The following is a 9,434-nucleotide window of genomic DNA, read 5'->3' on the forward strand; positions in this document are numbered from 1 at the left end:
TCTGTGTCACACTTTCCAACGGGCCCAGGGCTCAGCGAGGACCCAGGACGGGAAGGGGAGCTCACTCACTGCCTGGCGACAAGGGACCCACGACAAAACCCCGGGAGGAAACGACACCCAGCCCCGCATCCACGTGCAGACGCCGTGCCCAGGACGAGGCCCAGGCACAGGAGGCCACCCTGAAGGGACAAGGGACCAGTGCCCTTCCTGAGGGCCAACCATACAAAACGTCTGTTCCCAAGCAGCCCTGAGCGCCACAGCAGCGGGGCCTGAGGAGCAGGTCTTCGGCTGTCCCGGGACACCAAGGAAATTTCTACAAATTTGACCAATTTCTACAAACAGGGAGTGTGGAGGCTGAGAAGGCACGCAGAGTGGCAGCCACGAGCTGGGTCTGGGGCCATCCGGGGACCCAGGAGTTGGCAGGGAGTCGTGTGAATATCAAAGTCAGTGCCAGACCACTGACCGGGAGTGCCCAGCCCTGCACTGGAGTCTGCAAGGACGAATCAGCCCCTGCAGGAAACAGCGTCATGCAGGCCTTGAACGGCTCCTTTTATGCAATGTCCAGCACTCATGCACAATTACAAGGCACACACCAGCAACCTCCGCTCTTCTCCGCAGTACTGCAGACCGAAGCCAGACTCTTGGCCCTGAGCTACTCTCCTGCATTTCAGAATCACCTCTGGAGCCTTCCCCTTCAAGAGGGAAACTTCCCGGTGTGGTGACCTGAACTGCACATCTGGTCCACTGCTGGGGTCCCCCTGACTCTGCCCACACTCGGACCACTGAGGGGTCCCCCGAGTCTGCCCGACACTGGCTCCAGTGTGATCATCAGAGCGGTGTCTGTTACACCACAACCCCAGGTCCTGTTCTCACCCCTGCCCAGCTGGTGACCAGGCAAATGCCACACACGAAGAAGATACGTGTTTCATGCTCCACTGAAGTTTAACATTTCTGCTCCTCCACAGACGCCACATGAAAGGCAAGACACACTACAAGAAGGTAACTGATGCAGAACTTGTATCTTCATATCTGTACCTGGGCAGCATGAAAATCTGACTTTCGACCACTTTTGCTGTACAGAATCTCATTCAGTATTTATAACTCCTACAAACCAATCCCGTAAATAATGGATAAAGGTTGAACGAGCACTTCAAAACAGAGAACTGGACAATAAACACTTGAAAAAGTGCTCAGTTTTACTGCATTTTTACAAAATAAACAAAAAATTGAAGGGAGATATCACATACATGTTAAAATGCTTACAACCAAGCAGGCCAGTGATTCCAAGGTTGCTGTGCAGACAGGAGCGGATGTGCTGGTGTTGGAGAGCCGCTCAGCAGGAATACCGTATACCTGTGCATCTCCCAGCCACATGCACACCTAGGCGAATGCACGTGTATGTTTGTGTACACATGTGTGTACATGTGTGTGTACATGTGTGTGTACATGTGTGTGCATGGAATCTCACGGAACTGGCCGTAGAAGCACCAGGCTGGAAACAGTGCAACGCCCTCAGCTTTAGCCTGGAAGGAGAGGCTGCGTGCGGTGGAAACAACCATGGGTGATAGGGGTGTCGCGCTCCCTGCAGCCCAGCAGGGGTCCCGCAGGAGGCTGGGGCCGGCTGACTCCGGGAACACACCCTTTGTGTGTGGACCAAGGTGAAGCTCAAAGCCAGGAAAGAACTGAGGGCGCCGTCGGGAAGAAGGAGACCTCGTGGGTGAGGCAGCCGTTTCCGGCTGTGCGGAGGGCTTGGTCCGGTGCTGATCACAAACTCAGCAGCAGCATGCGAGATTCGCATTTGATGTACTTTGAAAAACAGGCTTAAGTTTATTGTTGAAAGAAGGCCATCTGCACCACTTTTAAGATATTAAAGAGTACACGCGCCCTTGGCCCTGCACACGGGAGCAGCAGAGGAAGGCGTCCTCGTGCCCTGGGCGAGGACACAGTACCACACCCACGGACGACCCCACTCAGCACACCGCACCCACGGGCAGAGCACCCTCTGCTCAGCTCCCCGGTGACACCGCCACCCAGGCGGCTTCCACGAAGCTCCGCGGGTCTGCAATGCTGACCCCAGAAGTGAACCCCATTTCTCTCTCCAAGGAAGAGGAGCCCACATCTAGAGCAACTGCCAGATGTGCCCCGAAACCACAAAGCCTGCAGGAGAAAGGTGCTGTCTCACCCCATGGTGTGGCTGAGGAACAGGGGACAGGGAGACTGCAAGACAGCGGAGAAAGTGAGGAACAGCAGGGACAGCGGGTGACGGGGAGACAGAGGGGACAGAGGGGACAGCGGGGGACAGTGGGGTCAGTGGAGGGCAGTGGCACAGCGGGGGACAACAGAGGGCGGTGGGGGACAGCGGCAGCCAGAGGGGAAAGCAATGGACAGTGGGGGGCAGCAGGGGCAGCAGGGGACAGTGAGGGGCAGTAGGGGGACAGTCGGGGACAGCAGGGGCAGCAGGAGAGAGTGGTGAACAGTGGGGGGCAGCAGAGACAGCGGGGGACAGAGAGGGGCAGTAGGGGGACAGTGGGGGACAGCAGGGACAGTGGCAACTGTCCAGGACTGAGAGGCACCACCACCCTCCGTGCCTGGCTGTGCCCCCGCTGGCCCCACTACGCCCTGCTGTCCCTGCTGTCCTGTGCCCCGGGACCCCTTTGGGCAGCTCAGCTCGGCCACTCTCCCACCGCCCAGGCCAGCAGTGGCCAGGACAGTGACCAAGGGCCGAGTACAACACAGCGACACAGGAAAGCCAGCCGCCCTGACGACGAAGCCTCAGCCGGGCCTCAAAGTGACCCTGACGCTGATGTGAGCTGGGCCGCAGCACCAGCTCTGAAGGACGACGGGGCAACTCCTGGGTCGCTGCTGCTGCCAGGTGGAGCAGGGCGCTGCGCAGGGGAGGAGGTGGCCAGAGCCAGGAGGGGGTTTGGTAAAGGCTTCAGTCAGGACAAGAAGAGGCGCAACACAGGGACCTGCATTCCAGCCTCCCTCCAGAGAGGGCAAATCATGAAGAGGCTTTTTTTTTTTTTTTTGTACTGGAGGCCTTGTACTCAGGGCCTTTGCACTGAGCTAAATCCTCAGCTCTTTTAAATGTTTTTGTGTTGAGACATGGTCTCGCTAAGTCACTAAGTTGCCCAGGCTGGGTCAGCTGGTTTCCATCATACATCTGAGAGTTCATGACCATTTGATCACAAGGGAGAGATGTGACCTCAAGTTGGCTTGCACAATGCCAGGCTGTCCTCCTGCCCCAGCCTCCCAGAGTGCAGGGATTACAGGCTGCACCACCATCCCGGGCCAGTCACAAAAATCCTTTACACCGAGACCAAGGCTGAGTGACTGCCTCGGCCTTCACGTCTTTCAGACGTAGCACACAGTGCACCCCACCATCTTCCTACCCTCCAACACGGGCTCAGTGCTTGCCTTCATTACGCACCAAAGAAACACAACATCGGGGCTGGGGATTTAGCTCAGTGGTTCCGCCGCTTGCCTTGTAAGCACAAGGACCTGAATTTGACCAGAAAATAAAACATAACCACGGCTATCACCTCAACGCAGAACCAAGCGAAGACAGGGTTCCGGCTCCCTTCAGAGCTGCAGCGAGTGCAATCTTCAACACCCCGGCAGAGAGGAAAACCCTTTCTTATATAGGAGAGAAAAATATACAGTGGCTGGGGCTTAACTTAAGATGGTCTGGGGAAAAAAAGGGGTCTGGAGGGAAATGGAGCCAGCAAAAAAACGACAAAGTAAGAGCTGAACTACTTCATTTTATACGTGGTCAACTGAAAGTGGTCTGTCTGTTTTCTGAGGCAGCGTCTCACTATGAAACCCAGGCTGGCCTTGAACACACAGAGATCCTCCTGCCTCAGCCTCCAAAGTGCTGGGATTTCGGGTATGCACCAACATGCCTGGCTCAGTTTAAAACATCTTTTGAAGAGGAAAAAAGGGAAAGGTGTGAGGGGACTTCCTAAGTGATCTTAGTAATGAAAACAAAAAGAAGAAAATCAGAGTTGCATCACCAAAAAAGCAGAAATTACTATCAAATGTGTGGACATTCCACTCACCAAGCACAGCCTGTGGCACCTCCAGCTCAACTCTGCACAACCAACCTGCCCAGGCTGGGCTTAACTTGCAATCCTCCTGCCTCAGCTTCCCAGACTGCCAGGATCACAGGCCCTGGCCAGCTTCCAGGGAGGGAGGGCTCAGAAAGACAAAATGTTCAGATCTCAGCAGGCCCAGCCAGGTTAGTCACACACACAGCACACACGGGCTCTCAGTCACAGCTCAGGAAGTGAGTCAGACGGTGGCAACATTAATCAGCACTTCAGGAACCCAAAAACAATGCAAGCCAGCAGCCAGAGCCCTGCATCCCCGCAGGATGGATTCCCAGTCTCGGCCACGTCACAGAGCAAGGCCCGGAAGAGCTGAACTCAGGACCCCCGGCCCACGCTCTTCAAAGCCAAGCACTAAGGGTCAGGGAGCCTCCTGGGACACCAGGAATCAACCCCCACTGCCACACCTGAGGCAGGAGGGTCATTTCCCCTCCACACCTCAAAAGAAAAGAGCAGTGTGTTACTAAATAAATAAATACATACCTTCTCAAATTTGCTATTTTTTTCCCTAAAAGTATACTGGGACATTTTGTAGGAGCTTCAGGAAAAATGATTTCAATCTTTATCAGCAAATCACAAGTTTTACAAGCGTCACTTAAAAAGGAAAACTATGAGAAAAAGTGTCTTCTGTATGTCTGTGCCCCCTATGGGTGCCAATGTTTTCTGCAGAACATGGACATAAAAGCTGCTCTTTAAAACTGGGCATGGTGGCAGACACATGTAATGCTAGCACCCTGGAGGCTAAGGCAGGAGGATGGCAACCTCAAGGCCAGTCTGGGTAATTTAGCAATTTAGACAGCACTTGATTGAAATTTTTAAAAAATTAAAATTAAAATAAATAAAAGTGATGGAGAGGTAGCTCAGTGCAAAGGCCCTGGGTTCAATCCCTTGTACCAAAAACAAGGCGGGGGGGGATCCTGCTTTTTTTCCCCTCTAAATACACATGCAATCATATTTTAGTTCCTTGAGCAAAAATGGCAACATAGACCCTTTTGTGGGGCCAGACCCATGTTCCTTAGTTCAGTGGCGTTAGGCCACGACTGAGAAAGCACAGCAGAGGGATGGATGGGTCTGCGAGCCGCTGGGATCCGGATACAGCTGACGCCGTTCGGCCTGGCCTTTCACAGCGCGGGGCACCACTTCTCTGCGCACGCGCACACACACGCTCACCGGCGTCCGCTGCTCAGCCTCCGCGGTCTGCATAATGCCAAGGAATAAATCATTTCTATTCCTCGGGTAACGTTTTCAAATATTTTACAAGATCTAGCAAATATCTTTATTCCATCTTTCCTTTTTTGTTGCAAGATGGAAAAGAAAATTCCGAGCTGGTTATTGTACATTCAGCCAGAGGAACAGACTGAAAAGCCGGCTTCATCCTCTCCATGCCTGTGAAGGTCCTGGGGCTTGTGTGGAGCTCTGATTCCATGCAATGACTGCCATGCTGTGCTCGGGCCAGTTAGGGAGGCCAAGGGGGCTGTCTAGTATTGCAGGGTCGGGGAACCCCACAGCCTCGGTGCGTTTGAAATGCACTGGAAGCATTTAATTCATCAGAACTCTGATGAGTTCTGCAGTAAGTACCTCACACCCCAGACCACACGGAGAGGTTCTCATTCCCAGGAAAGGAAGAGTGAGAAGGCTTTCTCAGAGTCCCCGTAATCCCCTCACCAGAGAGGCTGAAGCAGGAGGATCGCTGCGAGTTTGAGGCCAGTGCTGCCTACGTTGTGAGTTCAAGCCCAGCCTGAACTATATGCTGAGACCCTGTCTCAAAAAAACCAAAAAGCCAACAGACAAACGAAGACATCTTTCTGGGCTCTGCATCTCTCCTGTCGATGGCAATATAGATGCAGTTACTGAAACAGGTCAGACTAAGTAGGATGGGGACTTCCATCCTAAATGCAAATATTTACAAAGTCTCCCACTGGTGTCAAGGAATGGCATAGAAAATTGTTTCAAAATAAACCCCATTTTTCTTTGACTACGGAATGGTCTGTAGTTGCATTTTTGTTCAAGAATTAACAATGGCCATTGACACCGTTTTAAAGGGAAATAAGAATAAACAGAGCAGCTATTCACACAGTACACCCCAACTCCCAACACATTCCAGATCCCCCCACTTGAAGCTTGGTGGATTAAAAGTTTCCTCTGCAACCTGCTCCTGAGCAGAGCAGTCCCAGCCCAGCCCCGACCTGGCCTCCACCAGGTGACCGCGCAAGCAGGAGCAAAGCTCGGCTCCAACCTTGGAGGTGGGGTGAGGGGTAAAGACGAACCCCGCACACCCGGAGGGGCGTCCCACGAAGGCGGACGCGGTACGCGAGCTGCACCCCACACTCCGTCCTCAGACACCCGCACCCGGGACCGAAGGAGGGACTTTCCACCAGCATACGCAGCATGTACAGAAGGGCCGCTCCGACAGTTTCACAAAGAGAAACATCAGGGATCTGCGAGCGGGCGGGCGGGAGAGGACCGGGGTCACGTGTGCGCAGCAAGTTCCCACGACAGGGGTGGCGATCACCGCAATAAAACAGAAAGGAATCCCTGTTAGAGAAAGGGGAACTGAAGACATTTCTGGGCCTGAACTAATTGTGATCGTATCACCATTAGTACGCCAAACACACCACCCCTGCAAGGAGGCCCGGGACACAGGAAGAGCAGGGCAGGACAGCCAACATCCCCGCGACCCAGGCATACTTGGAAAATGAAAACCGATTTCCTCTTTCTCCACTTCACTGGAAACAGTCTAAGACAAAAGGACTAAAAACAACTGAATTTTCCTTTTTATTTATTTATTTATTTATTTTTGCGGCCATCCAATTTTGAATAATTATTCCAGAGAACAATCCAAAGGGGGTTTTCTTCTTGTAACTTCCTTTAAATCAGTTAACGAAAATTAAGAAGCATCCTGGAGGAGAGGCAAAGTTTAAATCCCCAGGAATGATGGGAGCCGGTGACAGAAGGACACCAAGTACCGTAACAGTGGGTGACATTGTGACCTGTCCCCTTGCGGTGGGCATGACACGGTCTCTGATTCATGGGGGTTTGCGCCTCTGGAGGCCTGGCCAGGTTACCGGGCGTCCCTGTCAGCTCCCTGTCCTCGGCTTCCCAGCTGCGGTAGTCAGCTCTGTCCCGACAGTCTAAATCCTGCGATACCTCCTTTCCCGGCAGAGAGCCAGCACTCAGTCCCCACGCAGAAAAGAGAGCATCGCAAGGCAGCCTGGCAGTCACCTCAAGTGGACGCTGGGTCCTGCACACCACGAAAGAGACTTTGGAGATGTTGGAGAAAGGAGGAAACATGCAGAGCTGCCTGAGGGGCACCGGAGCGGGGCACAGAGGGGCCGAGCCACTCGGGTCCCAGCCCCGGGGACAGCCCTGGCCTGCAGCTGTGTGATGAGGCGGGGGCACTCCTGCGGCCACGCGCCACGGACACCTGCCACCCCTCTCAGGGGGGCCCCGTGGGGGCGCGGAGGGGCGGAGCCACTCGGGTCCCAGCCCCGGGGACAGCCCTGGCCTGCAGCTGTGTGATGAGGCGGGGACACTCCTGCGGCCACGCGCCACGGACACCTGCCACCCCTCTCAGCTGCCCATGCCCAGCCCAGCCTCTCAGGTCCCGAGTTTCTGTGTCTGCCACCATCTGGGAGCAACAGCAGCACAATTAACTCCTTAGCCGCACACCAGGGCGCCGTGCTTCTCCTCCCTGCGTATCTGCGGTGTCTCTCCAAATTCTTCACACACCCAGAGGGGCAGGTGCAGAAAAGCATTAGTCAGCGGGCCAGGTCCCAGCAGGACGGAAGCCTCTCCTCCGTTCTGAATGCTTGCTTTATCTGCAGACCCTAAGGTCCTGGCTTCTACCCCCTAAACGTGCACACCACGCTGGAGAAATACTCATAGTTTACATGACCATGAACACAGAAAGACCCTGGTCACTAGCCATGTCAGGACACCCACTAGAAAAATCCAGGAAAGTAGGGCTACCGGGCAGTTGAATTTGGGTACTAAAGTCAGGTTTAGAGAGTTCATCCTGAAGACGACAGCCTGGGCACTCTCCAAGGAGAGGTGTGCTGCGTGCTGACAGCTCAGACAGCCATGTGGGTCCTAACGGGTGAGCAGGGTTCCACACTCAGCTCAGAAACGAGAAAGCGGCTTGGTTATTCATCTCAGTAACAAATACAAGAAAATAATTAAAATAGAATTAAGTCAATTATATACATTCCAAATAATTTAAAGTACCCCATTTTATTTTAGATATTACAATACTTAAAACCCCATTTGCTTTGGATCCTGTGAAACCTTGGAGTACATAACTTTTGTTTTTTGAAATCTCAATAGAAAAAAGCTGTATACATCCTGAAAAAAATCTGATTCCTCTAAACCCTTCTCCCAAATTAAATTCTAAAATGTACAACTTAGAATGCATGTTTCTGTTTCTAGTGTCCGTAGCTACCAAGTTGGAAATCAGTTTTTCAAGGGACTAAGCACACTCTCAAACCCAAGGAGTTTTCGAAAATTTCAGACCTACCCAGTGCTGTAACAAGTTTAATCAGTGAAGTTGGTTAATGATTTATAGTGAAAGCAAAGAGAAGAAGCAATCAAACTTCCAGTTGATCTGAGTTTAACTGCTCCTAACTTTATGAGTTTAAGAGTCCAAAAGAGACGCTCTCCCATCACCAGCACTTCCCACGGCCTTGGCAGTTTGCAGAAGACGCAGTTTGATCTGATTTGCAGGCAAAACTCGGCGGCAAAATATTTTTATGCAGCAGCAAAGACGCCCCCCGCCCAGATTGGGATCTAGGATCAAAGAACATTTGGAAGCATAAAATTAGGCTGCTTTAACTTAAAAACCAAATGGCGACTGGAAGAAAAAAACGAAGCTGGTTCTTGCAGGAAGTGGGGTGGTGGCTGCTCATCCTTCCCCCTCCCCATGAGCACACAGCAAAACAGTCTTGACCCAGAATTGAGAAGACTCCTCGTTCCAAAGCAGTCTAGTCACAGAAGGCGCGGATGCCCGCTGTTCCGAACATATGGGGAGCTCGGAGACCACACCATAACCCCAGCAGGGTGCACCCCATGGCTTCACTCCCGGGGCACCTCGGGGTCAGAGGGCGGGCTGGGGTGACCCGGGTCCGCGCATCCCGAGCTCTGCGCTCGTCGTGGCCGCCTCAGGTAAGGGGCGAGGCCAAACTTTTCCCAATAAGTTACTTGGGCCTTGCCGCTCTACCTCCAACAGGTGTCCCCCGTCACCACACGCGTCCCTGCCTGCAAGCGCGGACTGGGGAGCGCCGAGGGACGGAGAAGAGGAAAGGACAGGAGCGCAGAGGGTCGGACGGAGGGGGG

The 9,434-nt window shown here is 53.3% G+C and overlaps 1 protein-coding gene across 3 annotated transcripts in view; it reads right to left on the reverse strand.

Moving 5' to 3' along the window:
- The window catches only part of LOC104875384 (creatine kinase S-type, mitochondrial), a 201,396-nt gene that overhangs the window by 190,693 nt on the left and 1,269 nt on the right, over positions 1-9,434 (reverse strand). The window lies entirely within an intron of this gene.

The sequence above is a fragment of the Fukomys damarensis genome, unplaced genomic scaffold, assembly GCF_012274545.1.
Source record: "Fukomys damarensis isolate Sample0158 unplaced genomic scaffold, DMR_v1.0_HiC HiC_scaffold_3, whole genome shotgun sequence".
In the NCBI taxonomy this organism is placed as follows: domain Eukaryota; kingdom Metazoa; phylum Chordata; class Mammalia; order Rodentia; family Bathyergidae; genus Fukomys; species Fukomys damarensis.